At 48.5% G+C, this 9982-nt stretch overlaps 1 pseudogene; it reads right to left on the bottom strand.

The window, feature by feature from the left end:
* Positions 1-9159: 9159 nt before the first annotated feature.
* Positions 9160-9339, bottom strand: LOC142576822 (U2 spliceosomal RNA; annotated as a pseudogene).
* Positions 9340-9982: the final 643 nt, after the last annotated feature.

Raw genomic sequence — 9982 nt, 5'->3', positions numbered from 1 at the left:
CTATTCACGTCCCCTCTGTAGGTTGTGCCATCTAGGTGGGGTCCAGCAAAATGCTGATATAGCATGCATGTTACTATTAGTAAAACATAGCTCTGAGTATATACATGAGCTGTGGTACAGTAACACAGGGCAACATATGCTGCCACTGGGTTACAAAGGGTTGAACTTGAAATCATGTAATGACGTAAGAGCCTTCCCTAATCACCAGAAAAGAACTGTGGTGCCATATTTGCATAACATTTAGAATGTCAAGCCACTCTTTGCCAAACCATGCAATTTGTCTATGTTTCTTAAGATTAGTAATCCGTGTGCTCATGATAGGCAGGACTACATGTCTTGCAATATGCATAACAGCTGATGCCTATGAAGTTCTTCTTTCATGTGGCAAAGTATTACACAGGGACTATGGGCACTGACAAAATAACATTCGGGGAGCATTATAAATATGTGAAAACAGGATATCTTGGTTGGCTGGCTTTGCATTGATGCATGTTTCAGACATGCCTTGTTGTGTCCAGGCACAATTGCATGGATGATCATTGTAGCAGAAAGAAACAGCAAGCTTGGGTCCACATTATGCAAGAAAGTGTGCCAGTGGTTACCATTCATCTAGTCAAGCTCTCACATGGTGTCCTTGGACTGAGCATCAACATTTTGTGCTCATGTTTCATAGGTTACTGAGGGCTAGGATTCACCTCAGCTTGAACAGTGAAAGAGTAAAATTGGTCTAGAAGAAACAAGTCTACCTAGAGGCAGACAAATTCTGGCCGGTACTTGCAAACAAATGTGCAGCCTTAGAACAGAGAGGTGATGATGACATAGAGGTAATGAATGAAACCGTAACTAGGCTGGCTTTAGAGGCAGCAATTGAAGTGGGAGGCAAGGCACCAAGGCAACCAGTAGGCAAGCTGTCCCAAGTAACAAAGGACCTAACAAAGGAACAACAAAGAATGAAAGTGCCTAACTCAAGAGATAAGATAGACTTCACGGAACTGTCAAAACTGATCAACAAGGTGAAAATCAGGGACATTCGAAATTATAACGTGAGAAAGACTGAAGCTGTAAAAAACGGACCCAGCCTAAAATCAGTGACAAGGAAACTTGGCACAGGACAAACCAAGATCTATGCACTGAAAGATAAGCAGGGTAATATCATCTGCAATCTCAAAGGTATAGTAAAAGCAGCGGAATAATTCTATACTGACCTGTACAGTGCCCAGAGGAGCCGGGATACCTCCATTAGAAACAGTAATGAACAGGATAGAGAAACTCCTCCTGTAACTAGTGATGAGGTCAGAAAGGCCTTGCAAGACATGAAACGAGGAAGAGCGGCAGAAGATGGAATAACAGTCGATTTAATCAAAGATGGAGGAGACATAGTGCTTGGAAAACTGGCGGCCCTTTATACGAAGTGTCTGTCGACTGCAAGAGTGCAAACATTTTGCTAATCCACAAAAAGGGAAACGTTAAAGAATTGAAAAAATATAGGCCCATTAGCTTACTCCCAGTATTATATAAAATATTTGCCAAACAATCTCCAATAGAGTAAGGGCGACACTGGACTTTAGTCAACTAAGGGAGCAGGCTGGCTTCAGGAAGGGATACTCTACAATGGATCCCATCCATGTCATTAATGAGGTTATTGAGAAATCTGCAGAGTACAATGAGCCTGTCTATATGACTTTCATAGGCATTTTAATCAGTAGAGATACCAGTAGTCATAGAGGCATTACGTAAGCAAGGAGTACAGACGTACCCACTATAAGACATACGTGTATAATTTGACATATGCAAATGACATGTTTGACATCGTGATGACCGAACCTCTTGCAGTATACTGCAGCGAGCACAAGGCTACTCTGCTCGCTTGCCAAAAATTTACTCGTGAAGTTTCCGTTCTTAAATATGTGCTTCACTGCCAGCAAAGCGAGGACAGTGGCTGACTACATTCACATTTGAATGCTTCTCACTGCGGTGTTGCACACAGGTGAACGTACCTGCTACTATAAGATGGATGTGTATAATTTGACAAATGCAAATGACATGTATTACATCAAGATGACCGAACCTCTGGCAGTATACCGCAGCGATCACAAGGTCACTCGGCTGACTTGCCAAAAATTGACTGGTGAAGTTTCCGATGTTCAATAAACATGTGCGTCACTGTCAACAAACAAAGACAGTGGCCGATTACATTCACGTTTGAGTGCTTTTCGCTGCGGTGTTGCACTCACGTGAACGTACCCACTACTATAATATGGATGTGTGTAATTTTACATATGCAAATGACATGTGCGATATCGAGATGACCGAACCTCTTGCAGTATACCACAGCAATCATAAGGCTACTCTGCTCACTTGTAAAATATTGAGCAGTGAAGTTTCTGATGATCAATAAACGTGTTTCACTGATAACTTGACTTCATTGATGTCACCAGTATCCACAGAATGCACATGTTGTTAATCACAGAGGCACATTCAAGAAAACATAAAAAAACATAAAGTAAATGGCAAAGGAGACGGTTATTATACAAATGGACAAGCTTCACTTATCATCCATCTTAACGGAGTGTAAGGGCCAACGATTTTTTAGCAAGGATGATCGTACATTTTGCAGGGGACTTTAAATATTTCTTCTGAGACCCATACCGATATGAAAATCATATGGCCAAGCTTTACTGGTCAGTGTTGTTCCTTTTTACATGCATATGACCTTCTATCAGTAAAGGCAGACTGGTAAGGCCCAAAATCAAGCATGCGGTTTTCATCCACAATAAGGCCTGCTGCCATGTCACTGGTGTCTGCACAAACAGATTGTATGCTCGGGCACCAGCAAAAACCAGACAGTTTAGGTTCTAGCTTATGCAATACACTTGCATCCCCCAAATGTAAGGCTATTTGTTTGACGTAATCTTAAAATCCATATCACAGCTGTTGCTCTTCACACTAATGTCCACATTATGAAGATCAAGGCTGCCAGAAATTTACATTCATGACATTAGTGCTCTCGGGCGCGTCCACATTTCATGACAGCGCTGAACGTCTTGACGTATGCAATTATTATGATGTTCCCTAGTTCCCTCCGCCCCCCCCCCCCACCGATAGAAGCTTCTTGAACCGTGCAGTAACAACTTTTGACACAAACGATAGATGTACGAAGCAGAAAAGGCCGGTGTGACAGGGCTTCTCTATCGGGGTACTACATAAGAAAACGCAATCGGCAACACTTATGCTCAGTTTACTTCTCAGCCCACGAACATCGCGTAGTACGTCCACTTCTACACCCAGTAACGCTGCGACACATCGCACATATATATCACGATTTGTAGCTTGCAAACGCACTTCATAACAGCAAGAGCACAGCTCGAACGTCGCGGTCACCACGGCGCATCGCAGCCGGAAAAACGACTCACACGTTGGATGGCAGCGATAACGAGGCAATAAGAACTTATCGCTAGTGATCGTATCATTACGTCTGAAAGCTGCGAGGGCTGGCGTTCACCACTTCGCGGCAACGATCCGCATACGCAGAACAGAAACCAATCGTGTTCGCTGGGTGCGCTAATCGGACGCTACCTATTTCGCCACGCCTTGAACGTGTGTGCTGCTCAGAATGCACGTGTATGTGATGGAGTTCTCGTCTACGACGCACACGCGAAGCATGGCACAAGAAATCACGAAGTCGACGGCTTCGAATATTTCTTCCGACGCTCTCGTAAACACAACACACACTTCCTGCGCTCCGTCTGTTTCTGTTGGCGATCGCACGCACTGATGAGGTCTGGAAGGGTACACCGGCTTGCTTCTTCCGATGACTATCTCCGTGGGTGCCACATATCTAGTAAAAATCACAAAAAGGAGAAAAAAAAATAGACTGTTTCTGACGCGGCTGTAGCTTAGGCCTTACGTCCCCGCTTCGCCTCGCTTCGAGCACGCGCCATGTTTGCTGTGACGACAGCTGAACTATCCGCCTCGGACCAGCCAATGAGAGACAAGCAGGCGGCCGGACGGGAAACTTGCGTCCGCTCCTCGCTCACCAGTAGAGAGGCTTCCGCACGCGACCGGACGAGGGCGGAACGGACGTGCGGAGCGACCATGTACGGGCCCTTACAGTCTCACGTTCTTGTGTAGAAACCCGATATGGGCTCTGGTGGAGTGGTCCAGTACACTCTTCGGTTATTATGCGATGCTTTGCGACTGGCGTTTGTCGAATCCTTGATGACGTCGAAAAGCACTCTTTTTATCGTCGAAGTAAGCTTCTCAGCTGTTGTTGTCTAATCATGGTGAGACTTGGATTTATGTCGAAGTCTGGTTCGGGAACTAAGGCCGTCGGGGTACATGCGGCAGAATCCGAGAGGACGAACGCATTGCTGGTTTCCAGAATTTTCTCGATGTATGCGATCGTCGTACCCTTGTTGATGTGCTTGAACTCCTGGCTGAAGTTTGTCAGCAACAATTTCGTGTTTCCTCCGTGAAGTCGAGTGATTCCTCTAGCGACCCAAATTTCACGGTCGAGCAGTAGACGTTGGTCGCCTTCGATGACGCCTTCTACGTCAGTGGGTATTTCTGTGCCGACCGAAATAACAATGCTCGAGCGAGGCGGGATGCGCACTTGATCTTCGAGCACACTCAAGGCGTGGTGACTACGAGAGCTCTCCGGCTGTATCGCTTGACCTTCCGACAGCGTTGTCGATTTTGACTTCAGGTTCATGATTGCGCCGTGTTGGTTCAGGAAGTCCATGCCGAGAATGACGTCTCGAGAACACTGTTGGAGGATAATGAAGGTGGCAGGGTAAATCCGGTCATGAACGGTAATTCTTGCCATGCAGATTCCAGTCGGCGTGATGAGGTGCCCTCCAGCGGTCAGAATTTGAGGGCCTTCCCATGCGGTCTTAACTTTCTTCAACTGGGCGGCGATGTGTCCACTCATTACGGAGTAATCGGCCACTGTGTCCACTAAGGCGGTAACTGCGTGGCCGTCGAGAAGCACGTCGAGGTCGGTGGTTCTTTGTCTGGTGTTGCAGTTAGGTCTCGGCGTCGGATCACGGCTGCGTCGTGTTGAACTGAAGCTGGAATGTCGTGTCGTCAGGTCGTCTTTCGTCATCGTATGCTTTGGTTCCAGACTTCGTCGGGACGGCGGCGTGTGCTTATGTCGTCGACGTAGTTTCTTCGGTATCTTCGTCGGCGGCGGAGGATCTTCGTCTGTTCGACGAACAGCAACCGCTCCTCCATCGGTTGCTGCTTTTAGTTTTCCGGGCTCACTGGCCGGCCCCGGGCTGGGCCAGTGTATGGTCGTCGCTGCGGCGACAGGTAGCGGCCTGGTGATGGCGAACGCGACGTTCGTCGAGAGCTCCACTGAGTAGCGGCGAGGTAGTCGGTGATATCGCGAGGGCGTTCACCTTGCTTCGGGCGCGGAGCGTTCGCGGCGAAACCTCACAGTCCCATCTCCCGGTATGGGCATCGTCGGTAGACGTGGGCCGCTTCACCGCAGTTGTAGCAGAGCGGGCGGTGGTCAGGAGCGCGCCTAATGTCAGTCTTCCTCGGGTAACTGTGCTGGGCGATGGGCGGCGGCGGTGGTGGTCGACGGAATTGAGGCGTTAGGGGCCCTGGCGCGGTCGTGGAGGGGGACCCTGACGGCGGGCGACGGCGGCGTAGGTAATCGCTTGCGGCTGAGGCTGCGGCGATTCAGGGGCTACTCCGAGTTGTTGTTGGAGCTGCCACGTAGGGCGTCGGCAATCGAAGCCACTTGAGGCTGTGATGATGGGAACAGCTTCTGCAGCTCCTGCCGCACGACTGCTCGGATAACCTCACGTAGGTCTTCGGTGGCCAGTGACTGAACTCCGGCGTAGTTTGTCGAGTTCGTTCGGCGGTCGAATTGCCGGTTTCGCATCTCGAGTGTCTTGTCGATGCTGGTGGCCTCGCGAAGAAACTCGTCGATGGTCTTTGGTGGGCTTCGTACGATTCCGGCAAAAAGTTCCTCCTTCACCCCATGCATGATTAGGCGAACTTTCTTCTCGTCGGGCATTCCAGGGTCGGCGTGACGGAACAGACGGCTCATTTCCTCCGTGAAGCTCTCATTAGGTAGCTACGCCCGGGTTTCTAATATCGCTTGGGCTCGTTCTCGGCGCACGACGCTTGCGAATGTCTGCAGGAAGCCGCTTCGGAACAGTTCCCAGGTCGTTAAGGTGGCTTCTCGGTTCTCGAGCCACGTCCTGGTCGCGTCTCCCAATGCGAAGAAGACATGTCGCAGTGTGTCGTCGCTGTTCCAGTTGTTAAACGCAACGACTCTCTCATACGTCTCAAGCCAGCTTTCCAGGTCATCGAAAGTTGAACCGCGGAACGTCGGAGGCTCCCTGGGCTGCTGCAGCACGACGGCGGACGCTGGGGCTGCCATTGGGGTGGACTTGGTGGCGATCTTCCTAGTCGTCTCAGGCAAAAGTCCGTGCTCCGGGGGCAGTCCTTGCAGCCTGCGGCTACCTCGCTGGTTCTTGGCGACGTTGGTGTCTTCCGCGTGAGGGCTTGAGTCACGGCTTTGTGGGGGCGTCCGGTACATAAACGCAAAGCACCTCCACCAGATGTGGTGGTGACGTTGAAGAACACATGCAGTAGCAATACTGTGAAGGACAAAAGTAACTTTTATTGGGCGAACCTGTGCCCGCAAATACAGGCTGCACTTATAGCACAAAGATAGCGGCGAACACGGTCGGCGATCGGCGAAAATCTGATCAACGGGTGAAGCGCGTCGGCTTTTATGCTTCAAGCGTCGAATGTTGCAGACTAATCGCTGGGACCCGCGTTCCGTCCACAAAGTTCTACACCATAGAGTTACATATTAGTATACCTAGAGGCAAATTTGGCGCGGCGATCGTTCAACCATCATGGGAATGATGGGAAGTACAGGCTTCGGATTGGCATTCTATTGACTGGCGAACTAGTCTACAAGTATTTTTTGGCAGTTTTGATTTCGCTCCAAGCGCAATTGCTGTAACCTGCAGTGGGACAGTGCAACGCAAAGCTCTCTGCCTTTGTTATGTTGCTCGGAGTGGCGTAAGCGCGCTGGGCCAGCGACTGACACGATGCTTGTGTCGCGGTGTGGCGTCAAAGCCCTGACGAGAAAGCGGTGGCATCGTAAACGTTGAAAGAACATGTTTTGAACGTTTGGACCTTGGTTAGTTAAGTGTGTTAGGTTGGCACAATAGCGTTACGCGCTTTATGAAACTTCAGAATAGGACAAAGAAGGCACTACTGATACAAGACATATACAAGCTTCTCGTGGCTTGACAATCCAATTTTATTGAGAGCTTCATTATGCATTGCTCGTTTATGTGTTAATTGAAATGCGTGTTTAAGGACTTTGAGAACACAAATTTGTGGTAGGAAAGGTTGCTGCTTCATGGCTGTAGTCTAGTGTCGCAGAATGGGTAAGTGCAAATCCACTCCATAACGCTTCGGAAGCGTTACGTCAATATTGTGAGCATTATATTACCCCTTCATCTTCTTCATCTGTATATATTCATCATCATGGCCGGCGTCATCGTCTCAAGCGCGCGACCTGCGCAATAAACCGCTGAGGCTTAGCAGCTGTCTCGCGAGTGGTGGAGGCTGCTTTCGATTCGTTGGTCCTCTACGCCTTCGAGTTTCCTTCGAGCTTCGTTCAGGCCGCCGCTTGCTCTACGAGGAGGATCTTCTTCCAAGAAGATCCTCCAGGAGCCTCCGGCGTCACCGTCTCTGCCCCACCGGTTATTCCTTCGTGGACCGTCAGCACGCCGCAGCGCGATCCCACCATGTTCGCTGGCCTTCGTAGTGACGACGTTGATGACTGGCTGGACAATTATGACCTCGTGAGTGAGTCTAAGCGGTGGGATGACATGCACAAGGTTCGCAACGTCGCAGTCTACCTCACTGACGTTGCCAGGACTTGGTTTCTCAACCACAGAGCACCTGGCCTGACTGGGCGGCATTCAAACACCAGCTTCGGCAGATTTTTGGCGCTCCCAACGTCCGCTTTGAGGTCGCAAGAAAAAGCTTGATGGACGCACGCAAAATATGATAACGAAATACTCGTAGGAGCCCATTAGCGTCCTAGCTAGCACTGCATCAGATGTGCTTAGAAGTACTTCAAGACGTTCAGCAATCGTGACAGCCGACTCAGCCTTTCGAAAGAGTGAGAGAGTTCGCAAGTGCCTGTCGTCTGCGAGAAAAGTCTCGCGTTTGCAGCGAGCAGGCGTCGTAGAAGACGACACTTGTAGCATTCCGCTCAAGGGCCCAACGCTTTGTCACAATACATTTTTATTTCCAGAAATACTTGATAAGTATTTTTATATTAGTACATGCACGATTCTTTTGCTGTTGCAAAAATGAATAAATAATTATTCTTTGGCGTTAAATCGGGAACAGAATCGCGCAAGTATGCATACCCTGGTGTGTCCTGGTGACAAACCATAGCAAACCATGCGTCCATCTCAAAGTCATAAGAAGCTTATGTAGCGTGTTGTACATTATATAACATACTGCAGAAATAGAATTAAATTTTACGCGATAACATTTGAGTATAGCTTTGTTTGCTGCGCCACAAGCAAACGCCACTAGTCTAAAGACCAAAGTCAATCCGAAGCCTGTGCTTCCCATCATTCCCATGTAGGTTGAGGCAACGCTCCTGAGAACCCCCGTAGACACTAGCGCCACATGTCCCTCTAGGATACTTATTTAGAAACTCTATGTTCTACACCATTCGCGTCAGGCGATGAAATCAGATAACATATGGTTCGGCGACGACAGTGAATAGAAGCGTCGATAACTTTCCAGAAACTTCGGATACATGCAGGCGCCTCCCGCGCTGTGCGATAACATTTGTTAGGCGGCGAAACGGGGTCGCCCGATAAAGATAAGTATACGTGTCAATATATTTACCTTCTCAGCCACTTCTGAACAGAAAAGGCTGCTGCAGTAGTAAGTTGATGCATCTATAACTGTTTCAAATCCCAGTGATAATGATGATGATAATGGTTTATTGGCTTTCCCTTTGAAGCGGAGCAATGACAAATATCCACCTTGCCTGCTTGAATTATTCAGGTATGCTGCACATGTTTTACACTGTAGCATTTTGCAGCGAAGCTGTTTGTGGCTAAGCTTCCGTGCATTTTTGTTCAGCATTGGCAAAAGACGTGGGCCGATCCCGGAGGTTGCGCAATAACTGACCGACCCGCGGAGGAAGTGAAGCAAGCTTCAAGCATTCCGCCAAGTTGCAACAATGAGCTTAATCTCCTGGGTCCCAATATAACCCGTATCAGATATTAAGCTGGTAAGAACAGATACTACAATTTGACACGCGTTGGCCATGTCTACATTCAAACCGTCCTCTCTTTGTAGCCGTTCCAAGCGCTTGCGTATCTACTTTCCTTCCGCTGTCCCGTAGTGGCGGTCACGTTGAAACGTCACGTGTGTCTAGTTTCCTGCAGCTACTCTGGACGGCGTTTTCGTCGTCCACGCCAATGCTTACAAAAAAATCAGAGTAAATGAGTTCATACCTTTGTTCAAAATTCTGTGTCACCACTGTGTCTTGTGCTAAACAGCTTCTCTGGTAATCCACCTTCACAGAGTCGAATAGCTCGCAAGCGGATCCGGTCGTATCAATCTCTTTCCTCCTTTTCTTCACCAATTATGTACACGTATCACACTTATCTCGATTACTGACGGGTTGTTACTTTCGTACACTTTAAGTCCAAGCGCTTCTGGAAGGGGTTCATTACCTACGGGTGTTACTGGGTGAATTTCTTCAGATTCACTTAGGATATGCTTAGTGGTCTTCGGAATTTTTCGTGTCTATGCTGCCGCTGCAGCAGGCAGATGTCTCATCTTCTTGCGAATATTTGCTACAGTATGTTTTTATCCTTAGGCAACCAGCTCGAGCCTCAAAGAGCAAGGCACTGCGTTTGTGTTGTGCAGATTTTTGCTTCTCATTTCTTATACTTCCTATTGTGAA

The sequence above is a fragment of the Dermacentor variabilis genome, chromosome 3 (genome assembly GCF_050947875.1).
Source record: "Dermacentor variabilis isolate Ectoservices chromosome 3, ASM5094787v1, whole genome shotgun sequence".
In the NCBI taxonomy this organism is placed as follows: Eukaryota; Metazoa; Arthropoda; class Arachnida; order Ixodida; family Ixodidae; genus Dermacentor; species Dermacentor variabilis.
Note: the sequence above shows the minus strand (reverse complement) of the source record. Positions and strands in the feature narration are given on the sequence as shown.